This window comes from Anarhichas minor, unplaced genomic scaffold (assembly GCF_050575085.1).
Source record: "Anarhichas minor isolate MPS153535 unplaced genomic scaffold, ASM5057508v1 ptg000018l, whole genome shotgun sequence".
In the NCBI taxonomy this organism is placed as follows: domain Eukaryota; kingdom Metazoa; phylum Chordata; class Actinopteri; order Perciformes; family Anarhichadidae; genus Anarhichas; species Anarhichas minor.
Genome location: NW_027466464.1, coordinates 2,882,583 through 2,897,713, shown reverse-complemented (window position 1 = coordinate 2,897,713; position 15,131 = coordinate 2,882,583). Strand labels below are relative to the sequence as shown.

Here is a 15,131-nt window from a genome sequence, read left to right as displayed (position 1 = left end):
TACCCACATCTTTGTATGCATCTCTTCAATCTTGCCTTTTTCTCATATTTCTCAAGTGAAAAAGCAGCAGTGTCCTCTGCCTTTTGGAGAGAGAAGTGAAAAAACTTACAGCACCTGGTATTCCCAGGCATTTCACCCATCCAAGTACTAACCAGGCCCGACTCTGCTTAGCTTCCGAGATCGGACGAGATCGGGCGCGAACAGAGAGGTATGGCCGTAAGCAAGTTTGTCTCCAACACATAGTTCTTTAAAACCTACAACAGTAGGTCAATTTTAAAACGTTAACGAACCTAAACCAGTTCATTAATTAACATTCCAAAAATAAGAAAATATTGATATATTGTTTGATTCTCTTTTCCCTTTTTACCGTTACCCACATCTTTGTATGCATCTCTTCTTCAATCTTGCCTTTTTCTCATATTTCTCAAGTGAAAAAGCAGGAGTGTCCTCTGCCTTTTGGAGAGAGAAGTGAAAAAACTTACAGCACCTGGTATTCCCAGGCATTTCACCCATCCAAGTACTAACCAGGCCCGACTCTGCTTAGCTTCCGAGATCGGACGAGATCGGGCGCAAACAGAGAGGTATGGCCGTAAGCAAGTTTGTCTCCAACACATAGTTCTTTAAAACCTACAACAGTAGGTCAATTTTGAAACGTTAACGAACCTAAACCAGTTCATTAATTAACATTCCAAAAATAAGAAAATATTGATATATTGATTCTCTTTTCCCTTTTTACCGTTACCCACATCTTTGTATGCATCTCTTCTTCAATCTTGCCTTTTTCTCATATTTCTCAAGTGAAAAAGCAGCAGTGTCCTCTGCCTTTTGGAGAGAGAAGTGAAAAAACTTACAGCACCTGGTATTCCCAGGCGGTCTCCCATCCAAGTACTAACCAGGCCCGACTCTGCTTAGCTTCCGAGATCGGACTAGAGTCCCGAAAGTCCGTTTGTGCACTCCTGGCATGCCTTCGCGCCCGTTTTCGAAGTTTGGTGGCTTTAGCGGCTTCCTCTGTTTATGGCTGTCATTGACACCCATTGCTTTGGGCTGGCGGCCTCGGGCCGGCCAGGTTGGTCAGGTACCCATGACGACACATTTTGAAAGTTGGCGCTGGAGTCCCGAAAGTCCGTGTGTGGACTCCTGGCATGCCGTTGCGCCCGTTTTCGAAGTTTGGTGGCTTTAGCGGCTTCCTCTGTTTATGGCTGTCATTGATACCCATTGCTTTGGGCTGGGGGCCTCGGGCCGGCCAGGTACCCATAACGACACATTTTGAAAGTTGGCGCTGGAGTCCTGAAAGTCCGTGTGTGCACTCCTGTCATGCCTTCATGACATTGTGCCAAGTTTGGTGGCTTTAGCGGCTTCCTCTGTTTATGGCTGTCATTGACACCCATTGCTTTGGGCTGGTGGCCTCGGGCCGGCCAGGGTTGGTCAGGTACCCATGACGACACATTTTGAAAGTTGGCGCTAGAGTCCCGAAAGTCCGTTTGTGCACTCCTGGCATGCATTCGCGCCCGTTTTCGAAGTTTGGTGGCTTTAGCGGCTTCCTCCGTTGATGGCTGTCATTGACACCCATTGCTTTGGGCTGGCGGCCTCGGGCCGGCCAGGTTGGTCAGGTACCCATGACGACACATTTTGAAAGTAGGCGCTGGAGTCCCGAAAGTCCGTTTGTGCACTCCTGGCATGCCTTCGCGCCCGTTTTCGAAGTTTGGTGGCTTTAGCGGCTTCCTCTGTTTATGGCTGTCATTGATACCCATTGCTTTGGGCTGGGGGCCTCGGGCCGGCCAGGTACCCATGACGACACATTTTGAAAGTTGGCGCTGGAGTCCCGAAAGTCCGTGTGTGCACTCCTGTCATGCCTACGTGCCCGTGTGCGAAGTTTGGTAACTTTAGCGGCTTCCTCTGGTTATGGCTGTCATTGACACCCATTGCTTTGGGCTGGGGGCCTCGGGCCGGCCAGGTACCAATGACGACACATTTTGAAAGTAGGCGCTGGAGTCCCAAAAGTCCGTGTGTGGACTCCTGGCATGCCTTCATGACATTGTGCCAAGTTTGGTGGCTTTAGCGGCTTCCTCTGGTTATGGCTGTCATTGACACCCATTGCTTTGGGCTGGTGGCCTCGTGCCGGCCAGGTACCCATGACGACACATTTTGAAAGTTGGCGCTAGAGTCCCGAAAGTCCGTTTGTGGACTCCTGGCATGCCTTTGCGACCGTTTTAGAAGTTTGGTGGCTTTAGCGGCTTCCTCTGTTCATGGCTGTCATTGATACCCATTCCTTTGGGCTGGTGGCCTCGTGCCGGCCAGGGTTGATCAGGTACCCATGACGACACATTTTGAAAGTTGGCGCTAGAGTCCCGAAAGTCCGTTTGTGCACTCCTGGCATGCCTTCGCGCCCGTTTTCGAAGTTTGGTGGCTTTAGCGGCTTCCTCTGGTTATGGCTGTCATTGACACCCATTGCTTTGGGCTGGGGGCCTCGGGCCGGCCAGGTACCCATAACGACACATTTTGAAAGTTGGCGCTGGAGTCCCGAAAGTCCGTGTGTGCACTCCTGTCATGCCTACGTGCCCGTGTGCGAAGTTTGGTAACTTTAGCGGCTTCCTCTGGTTATGGCTGTCATTGACACCCATTGCTTTGGGCTGGGGGCCTCGGGCCGGCCAGGTACCCATGACGACACATTTTGAAAGTAGGCGCTGGAGTCCCGAAAGTCCGTGTGTGGACTCCTGGCATGCCTTCATGACATTGTGCCAAGTTTGGTGGCTTTAGCGGCTTCCTCTGGTTATGGCTGTCATTGACACCCATTGCTTTGGGCTGGTGGCCTCGTGCCGGCCAGGTACCCATGACGACACATTTTGAAAGTTGGCGCTAGAGTCCCGAAAGTCCGTTTGTGCACTCCTGGCATGCCTTCATGACATTGTGCCAAGTTTGGTGGCTTTAGCGGCTTCGTCTGTTTATGGCTGTCATTGATACCCATTGCTTTGGGCTGGTGGCCTCGTGCCGGCCAGGTACCCATGAAGAGACATTTTGAAAGTTGGCGCTAGAGTCCCGAAAGTCCGTTTGTGCACTCCTGGCATGCCTTCGCGCCCGTTTTCGAAGTTTGGTGGCTTTAGCGGCTTCCTCTGTTCATGGCTGTCATTGATACCCATTCCTTTGGGCCGGTGGCCTCGTGCCGGCCAGGGTTGATCAGGTACCCATGACGACACATTTTGAAAGTTGGCGCTAGAGTCCCGAAAGTCCGTTTGTGCACTCCTGGCATGCCTTCGCGCCCGTTTTCAAAGTTTGGTGGCTTTAGCGGCTTCCTCTGTTTATGGCTGTCATTGACACCCATTGCTTTGGGCTGGTGGCCAGGGTTGGTCAGGTACCCATGACGACACATTTTGAAAGTTGGCGCTAGAGTCCCGAAAGTCCGTTTGTGCACTCCTGGCATGCATTCGCGCCCGTTTTCGAAGTTTGGTGGCTTTAGCGGCTTCCTCCGTTGATGGCTGTCATTGACACCCATTGCTTTGGGCTGGCGGCCTCGGGCCGGCCAGGTACCCATGACGACACATTTTGAAAGTTGGCGCTAGAGTCCCGAAAGTCCGTTTGTGGACTCCTGGCATGCCTTTGCGACCGTTTTAGAAGTTTGGTGGCTTTAGCGGCTTCCTCTGTTCATGGCTGTCATTGATACCCATTCCTTTGGGCTGGTGGCCTCGTGCCGGCCAGGGTTGATCAGGTACCCATGACGACACATTTTGAAAGTTGGCGCTAGAGTCCCGAAAGTCCGTTTGTGCACTCCTGGCATGCCTTCGCGCCCGTTTTCGAAGTTTGGTGGCTTTAGCGGCTTCCTCTGGTTATGGCTGTCATTGACACCCATTGCTTTGGGCTGGGGGCCTCGGGCCGGCCAGGTACCCATAACGACACATTTTGAAAGTTGGCGCTGGAGTCCCGAAAGTCCGTGTGTGCACTCCTGTCATGCCTACGTGCCCGTGTGCGAAGTTTGGTAACTTTAGCGGCTTCCTCTGGTTATGGCTGTCATTGACACCCATTGCTTTGGGCTGGGGGCCTCGGGCCGGCCAGGTACCCATGACGACACATTTTGAAAGTAGGCGCTGGAGTCCCGAAAGTCCGTGTGTGGACTCCTGGCATGCCTTCATGACATTGTGCCAAGTTTGGTGGCTTTAGCGGCTTCCTCTGGTTATGGCTGTCATTGACACCCATTGCTTTGGGCTGGTGGCCTCGTGCCGGCCAGGTACCCATGACGACACATTTTGAAAGTTGGCGCTAGAGTCCCGAAAGTCCGTTTGTGCACTCCTGGCATGCCTTCATGACATTGTGCCAAGTTTGGTGGCTTTAGCGGCTTCGTCTGTTTATGGCTGTCATTGATACCCATTGCTTTGGGCTGGTGGCCTCGTGCCGGCCAGGTACCCATGAAGAGACATTTTGAAAGTTGGCGCTAGAGTCCCGAAAGTCCGTTTGTGCACTCCTGGCATGCCTTCGCGCCCGTTTTCGAAGTTTGGTGGCTTTAGCGGCTTCCTCTGTTCATGGCTGTCATTGATACCCATTCCTTTGGGCCGGTGGCCTCGTGCCGGCCAGGGTTGATCAGGTACCCATGACGACACATTTTGAAAGTTGGCGCTAGAGTCCCGAAAGTCCGTTTGTGCACTCCTGGCATGCCTTCGCGCCCGTTTTCAAAGTTTGGTGGCTTTAGCGGCTTCCTCTGTTTATGGCTGTCATTGACACCCATTGCTTTGGGCTGGTGGCCAGGGTTGGTCAGGTACCCATGACGACACATTTTGAAAGTTGGCGCTAGAGTCCCGAAAGTCCGTTTGTGCACTCCTGGCATGCATTCGCGCCCGTTTTCGAAGTTTGGTGGCTTTAGCGGCTTCCTCCGTTGATGGCTGTCATTGACACCCATTGCTTTGGGCTGGCGGCCTCGGGCCGGCCAGGTTGGTCAGGTACCCATGACGACACATTTTGAAAGTAGGCGCTGGAGTCCCGAAAGTCCGTGTGTGGACTCCTGGCATGCCTTCATGACATTGTGCCAAGTTTGGTGGCTTTAGCGGCTTCCTCTGGTTATGGCTGTCATTGACACCCATTGCTTTGGGCTGGTGTCCTCGTGCCGGCCAGGTACCCATGAAGAGACATTTTGAAAGTTGGCGCTAGAGTCCCGAAAGTCCGTTTGTGCACTCCTGGCATGCCTTCACGACATTGTGCCAAGTTTGGTGGCTTTAGCGGCTTCGTCTGTTTATGGCTGTCATTGATACCCATTCCTTTGGGCTGGCGGCCTCGGGCCGGCCAGGTTGGTCAGGTACCCATGACGACACATTTTGAAAGTAGGCGCTGGAGTCCCGAAAGTCCGTGTGTGGACTCCTGGCATGCCGTTGCGCCCGTTTTCGAAGTTTGGTGGCTTTAGCGGCTTCCTCTGTTTATGGCTGTCATTGATACCCATTGCTTTGGGCTGAGGGCCTCGGGCCGGCCAGGTACCCATAACGACAGATTTTGAAAGTTGGCGCTGGAGTCCTGAAAGTCCGTGTGTGCACTCCTGTCATGCCTTCATGACATTGTGCCAAGTTTGGTGGCTTTAGCGGCTTCCTCTGTTTATGGCTGTCATTGACACCCATTGCTTTGGGCTGGTGGCCTCGGGCCGGCCAGGGTTGGTCAGGTACCCATGACGACACATTTTGAAAGTTGGCGCTAGAGTCCCGAAAGTCCGTTTGTGCACTCCTGGCATGCATTCGCGCCCGTTTTCGAAGTTTGGTGGCTTTAGCGGCTTCCTCCGTTGATGGCTGTCATTGACACCCATTGCTTTGGGCTGGCGGCCTCGGGCCGGCCAGGTTGGTCAGGTACCCATGACGACACATTTTGAAAGTAGGCGCTGGAGTCCCGAAAGTCCGTGTGTGGACTCCTGGCATGCCTTCATGACATTGTGCCAAGTTTGGTGGCTTTAGCGGCTTCCTCTGGTTATGGCTGTCATTGACACCCATTGCTTTGGGCTGGTGGCCTCGTGCCGGCCAGGTACCCATGAAGAGACATTTTGAAAGTTGGCGCTAGAGTCCCGAAAGTCCGTTTGTGCACTCCTGGCATGCCTTCACGACATTGTGCCAAGTTTGGTGGCTTTAGCGGCTTCGTCTGTTTATGGCTGTCATTGATACCCATTGCTTTGGGCTGGTGGCCTCGTGCCGGCCAGGGTTGGTCAGGTACCCATGACGACACATTTTGAAAGTTGGCGCTAGAGTCCCGAAAGTCCGTTTGTGCACTCCTGGCATGCCTTCGCGCCCGTTTTCGAAGTTTGGTGGCTTTAGCGGCTTCCTCTGTTTATGGCTGTCATTGACACCCATTGCTTTGGGCTGGCGGCCTCGGGCCGGCCAGGTTGGTCAGGTACCCATGACGACACATTTTGAAAGTAGGCGCTGGAGTCCCGAAAGTCCGTGTGTGGACTCCTGGCATGCCGTTGCGCCCGTTTTCGAAGTTTGGTGGCTTTAGCGGCTTCCTCTGTTTATGGCTGTCATTGATACCCATTGCTTTGGGCTGGGGGCCTCGGGCCGGCCAGGTACCCATGACGACACATTTTGAAAGTTGGCGCTGGAGTCCCGAAAGTCCGTGTGTGCACTCCTGTCATGCCTACGTGCCCGTGTGCGAAGTTTGGTAACTTTAGCGGCTTCCTCTGGTTATGGCTGTCATTGACACCCATTGCTTTGGGCTGGGGGCCTCGGGCCGGCCAGGTACCAATGACGACACATTTTGAAAGTAGGCGCTGGAGTCCCAAAAGTCCGTGTGTGGACTCCTGGCATGCCTTCATGACATTGTGCCAAGTTTGGTGGCTTTAGCGGCTTCCTCTGGTTATGGCTGTCATTGACACCCATTGCTTTGGGCTGGTGGCCTCGTGCCGGCCAGGTACCCATGAAGAGACATTTTGAAAGTTGGCGCTAGATTCCCGAAAGTCCGTTTGTGCACTCCTGGTATGCCTTCACGACATTGTGCCAAGTTTGGTGGCTTTAGTGGCTTCGTCTGATTATGGCTGTCATTGATACCCATTGCTTTGGGCTGGTGGCCTCGTGCCGGCCAGGGTTGGTCAGGTACCCATGATGACACATTTTGAAAGTTGGCGCTAGAGTCCCGAAAGTCCGTTTGTGCACTCCTGGCATGCCTTCGCGCCCGTTTTCAAAGTTTGGTGGCTTTAGCGGCTTCCTCTGTTTATGGCTGTCATTGACACCCATTGCTTTGGGCTGGTGGCCTCGTGCCGGCCAGGTACCCATGACGACACATTTTGAAAGTTGGCGCTAGAGTCCCGAAAGTCCGTTTGTGGACTCCTGGCATGCCTTTGCGACCGTTTTAGAAGTTTGGTGGCTTTAGCGGCTTCCTCTGTTCATGGCTGTCATTGATACCCATTCCTTTGGGCTGGTGGCCTCGTGCCGGCCAGGGTTGATCAGGTACCCATGACGACACATTTTGAAAGTAGGCGCTGGAGTCCCGAAAGTCCGTGTGTGGACTCCTGGCATGCCGTTGCGCCCGTTTTCGAAGTTTGGTGGCTTTAGCGGCTTCCTCTGTTTATGGCTGTCATTGATACCCATTGCTTTGGGCTGGTGGCCTTGTGCCGGCCAGGGTTGGTCAGGTACCCATGACGACACATTTTGAAAGTAGGCGCTGGAGTCCCGAAAGTCCGTGTGTGGACTCCTGGCATGCCGTTGCGCACGTTTTCGAAGTTTGGTGGCTTTAGCGGCTTCCTCTGGTTATGGCTGTCATTGATACCCATTGCTTTGGGCTGGTGGCCTCGTGCCGGCCAGGTACCCATGAAGAGACATTTTGAAAGTTGGCGCTAGAGTCCCGAAAGTCCGTTTGTGCACTCCTGGCATGCCTTCACGACATTGTGCCAAGTTTGGTGGCTTTAGCGGCTTCGTCTGTTTATGGCTGTCATTGATACCCATTCCTTTGGGCTGGCGGCCTCGGGCCGGCCAGGTTGGTCAGGTACCCATGACGACACATTTTGAAAGTAGGCGCTGGAGTCCCGAAAGTCCGTGTGTGGACTCCTGGCATGCCGTTGCGCCCGTTTTCGAAGTTTGGTGGCTTTAGCGGCTTCCTCTGTTTATGGCTGTCATTGATACACTTTGCTTTGGGCTGGGGGCCTCGGGCCGGCCAGGTACCCATAACGACACATTTTGAAAGTTGGCGCTGGAGTCCTGAAAGTCCGTGTGTGCACTCCTGTCATGCCTTCATGACATTGTGCCAAGTTTGGTGGCTTTAGCGGCTTCGTCTGTTTATGGCTGTCATTGATACCCATTGCTTTGGGCTGGTGGCCTCGTGCCGGCCAGGGTTGGTCAGGTACCCATGACGACACATTTTGAAAGTTGGCGCTAGAGTCCCGAAAGTCCGTTTGTGCACTCCTGGCATGCCTTCGCGCCCGTTTTCGAAGTTTGGTGGCTTTAGCGGCTTCCTCTGTTTATGGCTGTCATTGACACCCATTGCTTTGGGCTGGCGGCCTCGGGCCGGCCAGGTTGGTCAGGTACCCATGACGACACATTTTGAAAGTAGGCGCTGGAGTCCCGAAAGTCCGTGTGTGGACTCCTGGCATGCCGTTGCGCCCGTTTTCGAAGTTTGGTGGCTTTAGCGGCTTCCTCTGTTTATGGCTGTCATTGACACCCATTGCTTTGGGCTGGTGGCCTCGTGCCGGCCAGGTACCCATGAAGAGACATTTTGAAAGTTGGCGCTAGAGTCCCGAAAGTCCGTTTGTGCACTCCTGGCATGCCTTCACGACATTGTGCCAAGTTTGGTGGCTTTAGCGGCTTCGTCTGTTTATGGCTGTCATTGATACCCATTCCTTTGGGCTGGCGGCCTCGGGCCGGCCAGGTTGGTCAGGTACCCATGACGACACATTTTGAAAGTAGGCGCTGGAGTCCCGAAAGTCCGTGTTTGGACTCCTGGCATGCCGTTGCGCCCGTTTTCGAAGTTTGGTGGCTTTAGCGGCTTCCTCTGGTTATGGCTGTCATTGACACCCATTGCTTTGGGCTGGGGGCCTCGGGCCGGCCAGGTACCCATAACGACACATTTTGAAAGTTGGCGCTGGAGTCCCGAAAGTCCGTGTGTGCACTCCTGTCATGCCTACGTGCCCGTGTGCGAAGTTTGGTAACTTTAGCGGCTTCCTCTGGTTATGGCTGTCATTGACACCCATTGCTTTGGGCTGGGGGCCTCGGGCCGGCCAGGTACCCATGACGACACATTTTGAAAGTAGGCGCTGGAGTCCCGAAAGTCCGTGTGTGGACTCCTGGCATGCCTTCATGACATTGTGCCAAGTTTGGTGGCTTTAGCGGCTTCCTCTGGTTATGGCTGTCATTGACACCCATTGCTTTGGGCTGGTGGCCTCGTGCCGGCCAGGTACCCATGACGACACATTTTGAAAGTTGGCGCTAGAGTCCCGAAAGTCCGTTTGTGCACTCCTGGCATGCCTTCATGACATTGTGCCAAGTTTGGTGGCTTTAGCGGCTTCGTCTGTTTATGGCTGTCATTGATACCCATTGCTTTGGGCTGGTGGCCTCGTGCCGGCCAGGGTTGGTCAGGTACCCATGACGACACATTTTGAAAGTTGGCGCTAGAGTCCCGAAAGTCCGTTTGTGCACTCCTGGCATGCCTTCGCGCCCGTTTTCGAAGTTTGGTGGCTTTAGCGGCCTCCTCTGTTTATGGCTGTCATTGACACCCATTGCTTTGGGCTGGCGGCCTCGGGCCGGCCAGGTTGGTCAGGTACCCATGACGACACATTTTGAAAGTAGGCGCTGGAGTCCCGAAAGTCCGTGTGTGGACTCCTGGCATGCCGTTGCGCCCGTTTTCGAAGTTTGGTGGCTTTAGCGGCTTCCTCTGTTTATGGCTGTCATTGACACCCATTGCTTTGGGCTGGTGGCCTCGTGCCGGCCAGGTACCCATGAAGAGACATTTTGAAAGTTGGCGCTAGAGTCCCGAAAGTCCGTTTGTGCACTCCTGGCATGCCTTCGCGCCCGTTTTCGAAGTTTGGTGGCTTTAGCGGCTTCCTCTGTTCATGGCTGTCATTGATACCCATTCATTTGGGCTGGTGGCCTCGTGCCGGCCAGGGTTGATCAGGTACCCATGACGACACATTTTGAAAGTTGGCGCTAGAGTCCCGAAAGTCCGTTTGTGCACTCCTGGCATGCCTTCGCGCCCGTTTTCAAAGTTTGGTGGCTTTAGCGGCTTCCTCTGTTTATGGCTGTCATTGACACCCATTGCTTTGGGCTGGTGGCCTCGGGCCGGCCAGGGTTGGTCAGGTACCCATGACGACACATTTTGAAAGTTGGCGCTAGAGTCCCGAAAGTCCGTTTGTGCACTCCTGGCATGCATTCGCGCCCGTTTTCGAAGTTTGGTGGCTTTAGCGGCTTCCTCTGGTTATGGCTGTCATTGATACCCATTGCTTTGGGCTGGTGGCCTCGTGCCGGCCAGGTACCCATGAAGAGACATTTTGAAAGTTGGCGCTAGAGTCCCGAAAGTCCGTTTGTGCACTCCTGGCATGCCTTCACGACATTGTGCCAAGTTTGGTGGCTTTAGCGGCTTCGTCTGTTTATGGCTGTCATTGATACCCATTCCTTTGGGCTGGCGGCCTCGGGCCGGCCAGGTTGGTCAGGTACCCATGACGACACATTTTGAAAGTAGGCGCTGGAGTCCCGAAAGTCCGTGTGTGGACTCCTGGCATGCCGTTGCGCCCGTTTTCGAAGTTTGGTGGCTTTAGCGGCTTCCTCTGTTTATGGCTGTCATTGATACACTTTGCTTTGGGCTGGGGGCCTCGGGCCGGCCAGGTACCCATAACGACACATTTTGAAAGTTGGCGCTGGAGTCCTGAAAGTCCGTGTGTGCACTCCTGTCATGCCTTCATGACATTGTGCCAAGTTTGGTGGCTTTAGCGGCTTCGTCTGTTTATGGCTGTCATTGATACCCATTGCTTTGGGCTGGTGGCCTCGTGCCGGCCAGGGTTGGTCAGGTACCCATGACGACACATTTTGAAAGTTGGCGCTAGAGTCCCGAAAGTCCGTTTGTGCACTCCTGGCATGCCTTCGCGCCCGTTTTCGAAGTTTGGTGGCTTTAGCGGCTTCCTCTGTTTATGGCTGTCATTGACACCCATTGCTTTGGGCTGGCGGCCTCGGGCCGGCCAGGTTGGTCAGGTACCCATGACGACACATTTTGAAAGTAGGCGCTGGAGTCCCGAAAGTCCGTGTGTGGACTCCTGGCATGCCGTTGCGCCCGTTTTCGAAGTTTGGTGGCTTTAGCGGCTTCCTCTGTTTATGGCTGTCATTGACACCCATTGCTTTGGGCTGGTGGCCTCGTGCCGGCCAGGTACCCATGAAGAGACATTTTGAAAGTTGGCGCTAGAGTCCCGAAAGTCCGTTTGTGCACTCCTGGCATGCCTTCACGACATTGTGCCAAGTTTGGTGGCTTTAGCGGCTTCGTCTGTTTATGGCTGTCATTGATACCCATTCCTTTGGGCTGGCGGCCTCGGGCCGGCCAGGTTGGTCAGGTACCCATGACGACACATTTTGAAAGTAGGCGCTGGAGTCCCGAAAGTCCGTGTTTGGACTCCTGGCATGCCGTTGCGCCCGTTTTCGAAGTTTGGTGGCTTTAGCGGCTTCCTCTGGTTATGGCTGTCATTGACACCCATTGCTTTGGGCTGGGGGCCTCGGGCCGGCCAGGTACCCATAACGACACATTTTGAAAGTTGGCGCTGGAGTCCCGAAAGTCCGTGTGTGCACTCCTGTCATGCCTACGTGCCCGTGTGCGAAGTTTGGTAACTTTAGCGGCTTCCTCTGGTTATGGCTGTCATTGACACCCATTGCTTTGGGCTGGGGGCCTCGGGCCGGCCAGGTACCCATGACGACACATTTTGAAAGTAGGCGCTGGAGTCCCGAAAGTCCGTGTGTGGACTCCTGGCATGCCTTCATGACATTGTGCCAAGTTTGGTGGCTTTAGCGGCTTCCTCTGGTTATGGCTGTCATTGACACCCATTGCTTTGGGCTGGTGGCCTCGTGCCGGCCAGGTACCCATGACGACACATTTTGAAAGTTGGCGCTAGAGTCCCGAAAGTCCGTTTGTGCACTCCTGGCATGCCTTCATGACATTGTGCCAAGTTTGGTGGCTTTAGCGGCTTCGTCTGTTTATGGCTGTCATTGATACCCATTGCTTTGGGCTGGTGGCCTCGTGCCGGCCAGGGTTGGTCAGGTACCCATGACGACACATTTTGAAAGTTGGCGCTAGAGTCCCGAAAGTCCGTTTGTGCACTCCTGGCATGCCTTCGCGCCCGTTTTCGAAGTTTGGTGGCTTTAGCGGCCTCCTCTGTTTATGGCTGTCATTGACACCCATTGCTTTGGGCTGGCGGCCTCGGGCCGGCCAGGTTGGTCAGGTACCCATGACGACACATTTTGAAAGTAGGCGCTGGAGTCCCGAAAGTCCGTGTGTGGACTCCTGGCATGCCGTTGCGCCCGTTTTCGAAGTTTGGTGGCTTTAGCGGCTTCCTCTGTTTATGGCTGTCATTGACACCCATTGCTTTGGGCTGGTGGCCTCGTGCCGGCCAGGTACCCATGAAGAGACATTTTGAAAGTTGGCGCTAGAGTCCCGAAAGTCCGTTTGTGCACTCCTGGCATGCCTTCGCGCCCGTTTTCGAAGTTTGGTGGCTTTAGCGGCTTCCTCTGTTCATGGCTGTCATTGATACCCATTCATTTGGGCTGGTGGCCTCGTGCCGGCCAGGGTTGATCAGGTACCCATGACGACACATTTTGAAAGTTGGCGCTAGAGTCCCGAAAGTCCGTTTGTGCACTCCTGGCATGCCTTCGCGCCCGTTTTCAAAGTTTGGTGGCTTTAGCGGCTTCCTCTGTTTATGGCTGTCATTGACACCCATTGCTTTGGGCTGGTGGCCTCGGGCCGGCCAGGGTTGGTCAGGTACCCATGACGACACATTTTGAAAGTTGGCGCTAGAGTCCCGAAAGTCCGTTTGTGCACTCCTGGCATGCATTCGCGCCCGTTTTCGAAGTTTGGTGGCTTTAGCGGCTTCCTCTGTTTATGGCTGTCATTGACACCCATTGCTTTGGGCTGGCGGCCTCGGGCCGGCCAGGTTGGTCAGGTACCCATGACGACACATTTTGAAAGTTGGCGCTGGAGTCCCGAAAGTCCGTGTGTGCACTCCTGTCATGCCTACGTGCCCGTGTGCGAAGTTTGGTAACTTTAGCGGCTTCCTCTGGTTATGGCTGTCATTGACACCCATTGCTTTGGGCTGGGGGCCTCGGGCCGGCCAGGTACCCATGACGACACATTTTGAAAGTAGGCGCTGGAGTCCCGAAAGTCCGTGTGTGGACTCCTGGCATGCCTTCATGACATTGTGCCAAGTTTGGTGGCTTTAGCGGCTTCCTCTGGTTATGGCTGTCATTGACACCCATTGCTTTGGGCTGGTGGCCTCGTGCCGGCCAGGTACCCATGAAGAGACATTTTGAAAGTTGGCGCTAGAGTCCCGAAAGTCCGTTTGTGCACTCCTGGCATGCTTTCACGACATTGTGCCAAGTTTGGTGGCTTTAGCGGCTTCGTCTGTTTATGGCTGTCATTGATACCCATTCCTTTGGGCTGGTGGCCTCGTGCCGGCCAGGGTTGATCAGGTACCCATGACGACACATTTTGAAAGTTGGTGCTAGAGTCCCGAAAGTCCGTTTGTGCACTCCTGGCATGCCTTCGCGCCCGTTTTCAAAGTTTGGTAGCTTTAGCGGCTTCCTATGTTTATGGCTGTCATTGACACCCATTGCTTTGGGCTGGCGGCCTCGGGCCGGCCAGGTTGGTCAGGTAACCATGACGACACATTTTGAAAGTTGGCGCTGGAGTCCCGAAAGTCCGTGTTTGCACTCCTGGCATGCCTTAGCGCCCGTGTGCGAAGTTTGGTGGCTTTAGCGGCTTCCTCTGTTTATGGCTGTCATTGATACCCATTGCTTTGGGCTGGTGGCCTCGTGCCGGCCAGGGTTGGTCAGGTACCCATGACGACACATTTTGAAAGTTGGCGCTGGAGTCCCGAAAGTCCATGTGTGCACTCCTGGCATGCCTTCATGACATTGTGCGAAGTTTGGTGGCTTTAGCGGCTTCCTCTTGTTATGGCTGTCATTGACACCCATTGCTTTGGGCTGGCGGCCTCGGCCTGGCCAGGGTTGGTCAGGTAACCATGACGACACATTTTGAAAGTTGGCGCTAGAGTCCCGAAAGTCCGTTTGTGGACTCCTGGCATGCCTTCGCGCCCGTTTTAGAAGTTTGGTGGCTTTAGCGGCTTCCTCTGTTTATGGCTGTCATTGACACCCATTGCTTTGGGCTGGCGGCCTCGGGCCGGCCAGGTTGGTCAGGTACCCATGACGACACATTTTGAAAGTAGGCGCTGGAGTCCCGAAAGTCCGTGTGTGGACTCCTGGCATGCCGTTGCGCCCGTTTTCGAAGTTTGGTGGCTTTAGCGGCTTCCTCTGTTTATGGCTGTCATTGATACCCATTGCTTTGGGCTGGTGGCCTTGTGCCGGCCAGGGTTGGTCAGGTACCCATGACGACACATTTTGAAAGTTGGCGCTAGAGTCCCGAAAGTCCGTTTGTGGACTCCTGGCATGCCTTTGCGACCGTTTTAGAAGTTTGGTGGCTTTAGCGGCTTCCTCTGTTCATGGCTGTCATTGATACCCATTCCTTTGGGCTGGTGGCCTCGTGCCGGCCAGGGTTGATCAGGTACCCATGACGACACATTTTGAAAGTAGGCGCTGGAGTCCCGAAAGTCCGTGTGTGGACTCCTGGCATGCCGTTGCGCCCGTTTTCGAAGTTTGGTGGCTTTAGCGGCTTCCTCTGTTTATGGCTGTCATTGATACCCATTGCTTTGGGCTGGGGGCCTCGGGCCGGCCAGGTACCCATGACGACACATTTTGAAAGTTGGCACTAGAGTCCCGAAAGTCCGTTTGTGGACTCCTGGCATGCCTTTGCGACCGTTTTAGAAGTTTGGTGGCTTTAGCGGCTTCCTCTGTTCATGGCTGTCATTGATACCCATTCCTTTGGGCTGGTGGCCTCGTGCCGGCCAGGGTTGATCAGGTACCCATGACGACACATTTTGAAAGTTGGCGCTAGAGTCCCGAAAGTCCGTTTGTGCACTCCTGGCATGCCTTCGCGCCCGTTTT

At 54.3% G+C, this 15,131-nt stretch overlaps 2 non-coding genes across 2 annotated transcripts; both read right to left on the bottom strand.

The window, feature by feature from the left end:
• Positions 1-102: 102 nt before the first annotated feature.
• Positions 103-222, bottom strand: LOC142954005 (5S ribosomal RNA). Its single transcript, XR_012955597.1, has one exon. It is a non-coding gene; the product is annotated as a 5S ribosomal RNA (ribosomal RNA).
• Positions 223-475: 253 nt separating this feature from the next.
• LOC142953997 (5S ribosomal RNA) lies at positions 476-595 on the bottom strand. The gene has a single exon (XR_012955589.1). It is a non-coding gene; the product is annotated as a 5S ribosomal RNA (ribosomal RNA).
• Between the last annotated feature and the right edge of the window lie 14,536 nt (positions 596-15,131).